We start from the raw sequence: 8,876 nt of genomic DNA, 5'->3' as shown, positions 1-8,876 counted from the left end.
TGATATCCTCGAGGTTCACCCACGTTTTGACAGACTGCAGAATTTCCCTGTTTCCTATGGCTGAATATTCCAGGGCATGTATATGCTCCATTTTCTTTATTCACATGTCCCTCTCTCATGGACACTTGGGTTGTTTTCACATCTTGGCTCTAGTAAACAGTGGTCCAGTGAGCATAGGGGTGCCAATATCTCTTTGAGGTCCTGATTTTAATTCTTTTGGATAAATACCCTGAAGTAGAATTGCTGGACCATGTGGTGATTCTATTTTTAATTTTTAAGGAGTCTTCATGCAGTTTTCTATAGTGACCACACAATTTTTCACTCCCACCAACAGAATGCAAGAGATTCAATATCTCCACATCTTTGCCAATATTGCTCTTTTTTGGATAACAGCCATCCGAACAGGACTAAATGATAATAAGTCTTGGTTTCTATTTCTCTGATGATTAGTGGTGAGAGCATTTTTTCCTATTGCTGTTGGCCATTCGTATGTCTTCTTTGGAGAAATGTCTATTAAGTCCTTAGTCTATTTTAGAAAACAGGTTAGTTTTACATTATTGTGATATTGTGGCTCAGAGGTTTGGGTATCAGCCCACAGACTGAAAAGAGGCGAGTTCCATTCTCAGTTAGGGCACAAGCCTATGTAGCAGATTCAGTCCACAGTCAGGGCGTATTTGACAGGGGATCAATCGACGTTCCTCTCTCACACTGATATATATATCTCTCTCTCTTCCCTCGTCTCTCTCCCTCCCTCCTCCCTTTCTCTCTGCCTCTTTATCTCTCTCTCTCTCTCTTCCCATCTCTCTAAAATCACTAAGCATGTTCTTGGGTGAAGATTAAAAAGAAGAGAAAATTGGAACCTAACTTTAAAAGTAAAACAAAACATCTCAGATCCAAAGGTAGGAGCAAGTCCATAAAACCATATAACAAAACAGAAGTAAAACATAATAATCTTGAATTGGCAAAACCTTCTGAAACATGAAGTCAAAAGCACAAGCAATAAAGAAATTGAACACTACCTTAACCCAGACCCTAACACCAAACCCACCATAAGCTCTAATATTAAGCCATATACTCAACCTTAGCCCCAGCCCAAACCTGCACCCATGCAGGTTTAGCCCCCAAATCTAACCCTAATTCTGACCCTGATCCCTACCCTAACCCCAACTCTAATCCTAAACTGAATGCAACCCTCAATCTGGACTCTGACACTAACCTCAAACTTGAACCTGAACTTAAACTTGACCCCTCACCCCAAGCCCAAATGGACTGACACAGTCTCAGCCGCTATTCTGCATGCTTAGGGTGTTCCCCTTGGAAGAACAGGTAATGCTGAGAAGCCCTTCCATCTGTCTCTGCCCAGAGGAGATTCCCAGGTCTCGAGCGTCAAACATTTAGTCCCTTTGTTCCTTTTTTTTCCGATTTTATTTATTTATTTTTTGAAGAGAAAAGGGAGGAAGAAACAGAGAGAGAGAGAGAAACATCAATGTGTGGTTGCTGGGGGCCATGGACTACAACCTAGGCAACTGCCCTGGCTGGGAATCAAGCCAGCAATGCTTTGGTTCCCAACCCGTGCTCAATCCACTGAGCTACACCAGCCAGAAGTGTTCTTTTAATCTTGAATTTTCAAACCCCAGTTTGCCTGTATGCTCAACAGTCCTCATGAAAAATGGTGTTTATCTCTCAGTGTCCCTGCTTTACCTCACTGTAGGTAAATAATTATTGCAAGTTTGAAGGCATTTCTGAATTGATATACACATCTAAAGAATTTAGCTTTCAAAAACTAAACCAAAAGTATTTCTGACATACTAAAGTGTAGAGTACAATTTAACACACACATATATTTCATCACCTATCTTAATGTTATAATGAACTTACACTAGAAAGAAAACACTGCCCTTTGGTTGGTTTATCAGTTTTTATAATTTGATGATTTCATAAAGTCTCCAATATCACAAAACACCATACATTATGTATATTATTGTTTTAAAGCTTCAATGATGTATAACAGTGTTATTCTAAACACTAAATGTTACATGTAATGTCTAAAAAGTTTCATAAATGGACAATGCATTGATTTTACTTCCTGTTAACTCAGCACAATGGGGACTAAATATATTCATGAGGCCGTTGATAACCTTGTGACTCTGGACCCATATAAATGAATCTTGTTGTGAAGACAAATACAGAGGACTGTTCATAGGATCATTTAACTTACTTTGAGAAAAGAAAATTCTGGTTCTTCTATTCATGAAATGCATTCTGGCAATCCTGTTCTCATTTTTCATCAGTACAAAAGGACAGATGGTTGGGTAACATGTAGAAATAAAGGTATTAACATTCTGCAGTTTTCAATTCCTCTTATCCAAACTGTGAATAAGCAGTAAGAAAGCTGTTGGTCCAGTAAAAGAAAATGAAACAGGAAACCTGCTTGAGGGTGATGTGGGTGGCTCGGTGCTCAGGAGAGCTTCGTGAGGGGTGGACACTACTGCAGATGAGCCGAGCTACTTTGGGGTGTCTGGAAAGGACGGTCACCATGTAGATGCCACTGCACGCCATTAGGGAGAAAAAGAGCACATCCTGAATGAGCACTGTACTGAGAAATGTCACGGCTACCTGGTGATCATATGTACTGACCTTCCAAAAAAACCCATAATACCCAGATGTAACATCAGTTTTATTCCTGTTAGTCACAACTCTTAAGATAATCTCAGAATAGATGACCATGCTGATGACCCAGCAGGGAAATATGGAGGGTTGAATGAGTGTAGAGATGTTGTTCTTGAGCCCCGCCTACTTACAACCACTGACAGCAATGGTCACTGCCTGCAATGTGCTCTGGAGGGAGGTTGTGTACAGAGAAATACTCTGGGTAACTCTCTGAGTGTAGAGAACTATTTTACACCCAGTGTCACCTATCTAGGGCTCATTCCAAAGGAACTAATTATACTTGGAAACCCTCTGAATAGTAGGCTCAGGGCATTAGCCAAAGTTAAGTGGGCAAGGATCCCATCAGCAGGCTTCTTCTTGTGGGGCAGAGAGAAGAAGGTGTGCATGTATAAAGCAAACAGCAAGGAGTTCCCCAGGAAACCAGTACCAGTCTGAATGGTGAGGAGGATCCCAAACAGGGTGTCTCTGGACATACCGTGTGTCTGTCCCTCTTAGATCTTCCAGCCAAGGACAGCACATCCTGCAGACAAATCATTTGACTATGAATGTAAACATAAAAACAATGAAGACTGAGAAGTAGTTTGAAGTTTCAGGGACGTATAAATGTAAAGGGGATGTAATAACAAGCCCTGAGGGGAAGGAAGAAATTTGTCAGAAACATAACTTCACATTCAGGTATGCAGAATGGATTATGGTTTGCCACAGAATTTATCCCGTAGTATAGTAGATTTTTAAAAAAGATTTTATTAATTTATTTTAGAGAGGGGAAGGGAAGGAGAAAGAGAGGGACAGAAACATCAGTCTGTGGTTGCCTCTAACGCACCCCTTCTTGGGGACCTGGCCTGGAACCCAGGCATGTTCCCTCACTAAGATAGAACTGATGACCCTTTGGTTTGCAGGCTGGTGTTCAATTAACTGAACCACACCAGCCTGGGCTAAAAGATAGTAGATTTAAGGATTTAAAAAAAATGAGAAAGAAAAAGAACAACAATTATACTCCCGAAAATGTGGACAGTAGCAAACATCTTAAAGACAGTAGAGATAGTGTAAATAGCAAGAAAAAGTAGTGGTATATGCACTGAAGCAGAAAAATAGGACAATAAAGAAAATGACATATAATTACTGCTAAGAAAAGGATTACATATATACATGAAAGAAATAAAACACTGCTGAGTATTTAAACTAGGCCCTGAATACAAGTGAGTACAAACCGAACAGAACATTCAGACAAGAGAGAGAAGCAAGGATGGCAGACAGAAGCCTGCTGAGACGAACCCCTGTGTGGGGAAGGGCCTCAGAGGGCTGGTTAGAGAGAGTGAGCCCGGGGTAGATCAGGGCACTAACACGTAATGGTTTTCAGTCTGCTGTCCCGTGTGTGTGAGTGAAATAATAGACTCAGGAAAAATGTCTCAGTTCTATGTTGGGAGATTTTTTAAAATCAAGGTAAAGAAGAAAACTGAAAATAACCATGGACACATGCAGAAATGTAAAAAAGAGAAACGAAAACTGTAAAAAAATGGGATTTTTTTTAAGATACAAGGGAGGACCCCCCAAAAAGTTTATTTATAAAACATGGTGTATTTATTTTTACATGTTTCAAAAAAAGGGGGGCGGATTAACCAGTAAAAAAGAAAAGAAAAATGAACAACAAATTCTTGAAGCTCATCTTTCAAACAGGCTGATTGTAAGATCGAATACCCAGAAAGAGGCTGACACAGAGGGACACACAGCTGTAAGACTGGGTTCACATTGGGAATGGTGAGAACAAAACGAGGGGCACAAACTCTGGAAAACACTCACCATCCCCTTTGCCTCCCCTAGCCACCAGTGACAGTAGCATCCTCACCACAGCAGGTCTCCACAGGCAGCCCTGTGAAGGGGGGTCACTCTCAGCTGTGCTTCGGGGCAGCAGCAGGAATCCGGGTTATGAGGAGGGGCCTGAGTGACTTCATCTCCCTCTGGGCACCAGCCACTTTGTTATCCAAGCTGGAAATTGCCTTGTGGACAGTGACTCAGCCTGGCATGTCCACAGGAACCTAGCTGCTGTCCCCAGTGCAGTGTGTCCCCTGTTGGGTTATTAGGATCAGCAATTACAACTCTGCCATCTCCTCCTGAGCTGTCCCATGGCCTCTGGATGGAACTAAGTGCTCAACTGCTCCTCCGGGTCCCAGAGCAATGACGGGAAGCTCATCAGAAGTTCATGCTCCCTGCTAACAGTGGTGATTTTCGGTGTGAGACAGGCCACAGAGCATCAGCCCTGAGCTGGGTGCTGACTGGCTGCTCAGGGCTGAGTTGCAAGTTTCTGAGACGATCACACAAAACAAGCACATTGCATTGTCTTCTTCTGTGACCAAAGATGAAGTTTTATTTCAATTCCCAATACGTAGTCAATGATGTCACTTCAAGAACTTTAAATGGCAGGAAAAATGACCATTTTGTTTAAGCTTCCATTTTGAAATGATTGTTTATTCACAGGAAAACGTGAAGGTGGCACAGACACCCCCACTCACCCTTCCTCTGCTTCCCCCAGTGGTGCATCTTTTATTATCACAGTTCCATCTGAGTAAGGTGACTGTGAGATATACAGCTGTAGCCTCATGTCCTGTCACCACGGGGCACACTCGTGTGACCGCCACCTCCATCCACACACAGGACTCTTCCATCCCCACCAAGGCTTCCCTCCTGCTGCCTCTTCATGCCCACACCCACCGCACGGCCACGGTCCTCTGCTCCATCTCTGTCAGTTTGCTTTTTCAAGAGTTTTATATAGTCATGTAATTACCCAGCTTATAATCTTTGGGATCAGCTTTATCATGGGCATTATTCTCTGAATCTCTCCTATTGTCCCATGTATCAATAGCTTGATCATTCCTATTATCGAGTGAGATTCCTCATGTGGATGCACCACACTCTGCTTAACATTCCCAACTGAAGGACGGTAGAGTTGTCTTGCAGTTTTGGTTGTTAGAAATAAACAAGTGTGTCTATTACAGGCACAAATGTGTTCAGGATTTGGGGTGAACATAAGTTTTCATCTCTCTGAGATAAATGCCCAGTATCTCTTCCTGACCTGCTTTCGATGCCTTTGAATTATACCTGGAAGTGAAGTTGCTGAATCATGTGGTAGTTCCATTTTTAATTTTTGAGTGAATGTGATACTGTTTTTCATAGTTGTTTTCCCTTTTAGGCATTCTCATCCAGAGTGCACAGGGTTTCCAAGTTCTCCACATCCTTGCCAAGACTTGTAATTTTCTCAGTTTTCATAGTAGCCTTCTCTACAGCCAAAATACTTGAGTGGACACTGCAACCCTGCCCCTTCACCCCATGTGGTCACAGAGCCACCGTGCTCGCTGGTGAGGCACAAACATGTGGAGTGAAGTCGCGATGCGAGCCCGTCCCACTCCCAGGATCCTTTCACTGCCCACGTGTGATCTCCTCAGTGATCAACATGAGGGCCTGGAGCACTGTCCTGGACAGGAGCCTGTGGGGCAAGACGTCCTGAAAGCCTGACAGCCACCCTCGTGACTCAGCCTCCTACAGCCTCCTACATAACTGCCCCAACCCGCACGTGGCCAAACCACATGAAGCCTTGTTTGACATTTAAGGCAGGGACCTCGACTAATACAGAGCCCAGGGGAAAACTGGACATGAACATTTGTTCTCAACTCCACTAAACCCTTTTCACCTTGGAGGGATTGGACCATAGACAAACAAACCTTCCTCCTCCACAAGTGGCAGTCTCTTTTGTGCCCCACCCCTTGGTCCCACTCAGCCTTTTGGAAGGTCCTCACCTGTTCAGCTCTTTCAGTCCCTTGTGGAATCACCGTGACCAGCTCCACAGCATAGAGTGGTGAAGGAGCATCTTCCTACCCGCCCCCATTCATTCCCCAAACCTTCCTGTTGATGCCTTCAGTGCATGTAAAGACCATGCAATCCCCAAAAAGGTTTTGGAGGGCAGAGAAAGTACACCAGCCTGGCCTTTTATTGTGCCTGAGGTGGGCCAGGGAGACAATTCCTGCTGTAGCCGGGGTGTTCTCGGTCTGAACCCCCCACATACCCAATCAGGGAGTGCTGAGCGTTCTCACTAGCTCACCCAGACATGGGGCATGAAAGGCAGAGAGAGGTGAGCCTTGAAAGCTGTCACAGTCCAATATCCACTATCCACTCACTCTTAGGTACAGTGTCTTTCCTCACTCCTTTGTTCTGGGGACAGTAAAGCAGCCCACGCGATCAGACAGGCATCAGAAACATGGAAAGCCTGGCCTGCTGTTCGTGTACATGCCACAGCCTCCACTGTCCACCCCGAGGGCACTGCTCCCCACCCGGATTCAACATCCCCTCCTGCCTGTCAGGGGACCGCACCTCAGTGTGCTGCCTCCCCACCCACTTCCCCGTGTCTTCTCTCCCAATTTGGGTGATGAGCCTCTGGTGTCGGTTAGAAGAGCTGACTGCAAGCCACAGAAAGGACTTCTGACTGCCCAAGCAAGTGGGGACTGGCTGCAGTGGGGAGCGTCCCTCCCGCTCTGTTGAAGGGAGAGCTGCAGCCAGAAGTACAGGGACGAGTCTGATTTCGGAACTGTGGCTGCCGCAAAAAGGGTCCATCATCTCAGCCTTTGGTCACCAGGTGTGTCGGCTCCAGATTCAAGACCTGGGTAGAGAGAAACTGATTGTTCCCAGCCAGGTAACATTCTTGCTCTTTCATCCAATGGCCGTGCCTGGTGGGCTGAAGTTCCGTTACTGGCCCAACCCCCATGTCTGCCACTGAGAAGAGAGTGTAGAATTTGTCACCCACCATGTTCGAGGCCTTGTCCTCAGGAAGGGTGTAAGAGGACAGTGGGGTTCGAAGCAGTTAAGTAAAATGCCAAGGTCACATCACAAGACAGTGGTGACCTCCTATTCTATTACATATTGCTGCGTTGATTTTCTAATATGTTGTGGAGGATTTTTCCACCTCTGTTCATGAGAGATACTGGCCTGTGATTTTCTATTCTTTAACATGCTTCTCTAGTTCGAGTTATGCTGAGCTCATAAAATGGATTGGGAAGTATTCCTTCCTCTATTTCCTAAAAGATTTTGCACAATACTGACTTTAATTATTCTTTAAGTTCTTGATAGAATTAACCAAGTAAAACCAATTAGGCCTGGTCCTCTCTCAGTAAGAAGTTTTAAATTCCATCTTTCCTATCATTTTGAAACAATCCCAAAGAAGATCCGGATATAGCTTTGTGAGAAAATTGCTTTCCTCATACCTCTTCATCCCTGCATATTTTCCTATGTATTTTCTACAAACAAGACTTCCCACATAGTCACAACAGGTCCCTGGAAAGCAGGACATTCACGTTGATATCGGGCTGTCATCTATTCCCCTGGCCCTACTCAGTTTCCCCAGTCACCCCAGTGCTGCATTTTAATTTTTTTACATGTTATTGTTTATGCTATTACAATTAACCCCATTTTATCTCCTTTGCCTCCCTCCATCCAGCACACCCCCTACTCCCTTCAGCTATTCCCCTACCATTGTTCATGTCCATGGGTCTTGCATGTAAGTTCTTTGGCTGCTCCATTTCCTATATTGTATTTACATCCCCATGGCTATTCTGTAGCTTCCTGTTTGTACTTCTTAATGCCCTCAGCTCTTCACCCATTCTCCCCCTTCCCCCTCCCATCTGGCAACCTGCTGGTAACACACTTCTTTTCTCTGGCTCCTAAGAGTCTCTCTTTATCTTTAACCTTTGGCCTTTTCTTTATGAGATGTGTTGGAGTGGGCCTCTGTGCATCCATCATAAGTAGGACTCTCTGTGTTTCCTGGACTTGCATGTCCATTTCCTTCTCCAAATTAGGGAAGTTTTCTTTTCCTTTTTTTCCCACTAGATTTCAAATTTCTTGCTCTTTCTCTTCTCCTTCTGGCATTCTTATGATGCGCATGCTGGGCCTCTGAAGTTGTCCCAGAGGCTGTTTACACTGTCCTTATGTTTGGGATCTTTTTTCTTCCTGTTGTTCTATATCACAGGTGGCAACCACAAGGCCCATGGCTGGATCTGGCCCTCCACCTTGTTTTATCTGTCCCGGAACCTCTTTCTACCTGGCAGCAGCACGGAGCTCTCACTTAACTGTTAAGGAGTATTTATATTTATACATTCCTAGAAGTATACTCAGCCCTTTGAAGGCAACTGTGAGGGTGATGTGGTTCCTGGTGATAATGAGTG

The 8,876-nt window shown here is 44.4% G+C and overlaps 1 pseudogene; it reads right to left on the bottom strand.

Moving 5' to 3' along the window:
- Window positions 1-2,045: 2,045 nt before the first annotated feature.
- On the bottom strand, window positions 2,046-3,173 carry LOC114490733 (annotated as a pseudogene).
- Window positions 3,174-8,876: the final 5,703 nt, after the last annotated feature.

Source organism: Phyllostomus discolor, chromosome 2, assembly GCF_004126475.2.
Source record: "Phyllostomus discolor isolate MPI-MPIP mPhyDis1 chromosome 2, mPhyDis1.pri.v3, whole genome shotgun sequence".
Lineage (NCBI taxonomy): Eukaryota > Metazoa > Chordata > Mammalia > Chiroptera > Phyllostomidae > Phyllostomus > Phyllostomus discolor.
This window is presented reverse-complemented; position numbering and strand designations above follow the sequence as displayed.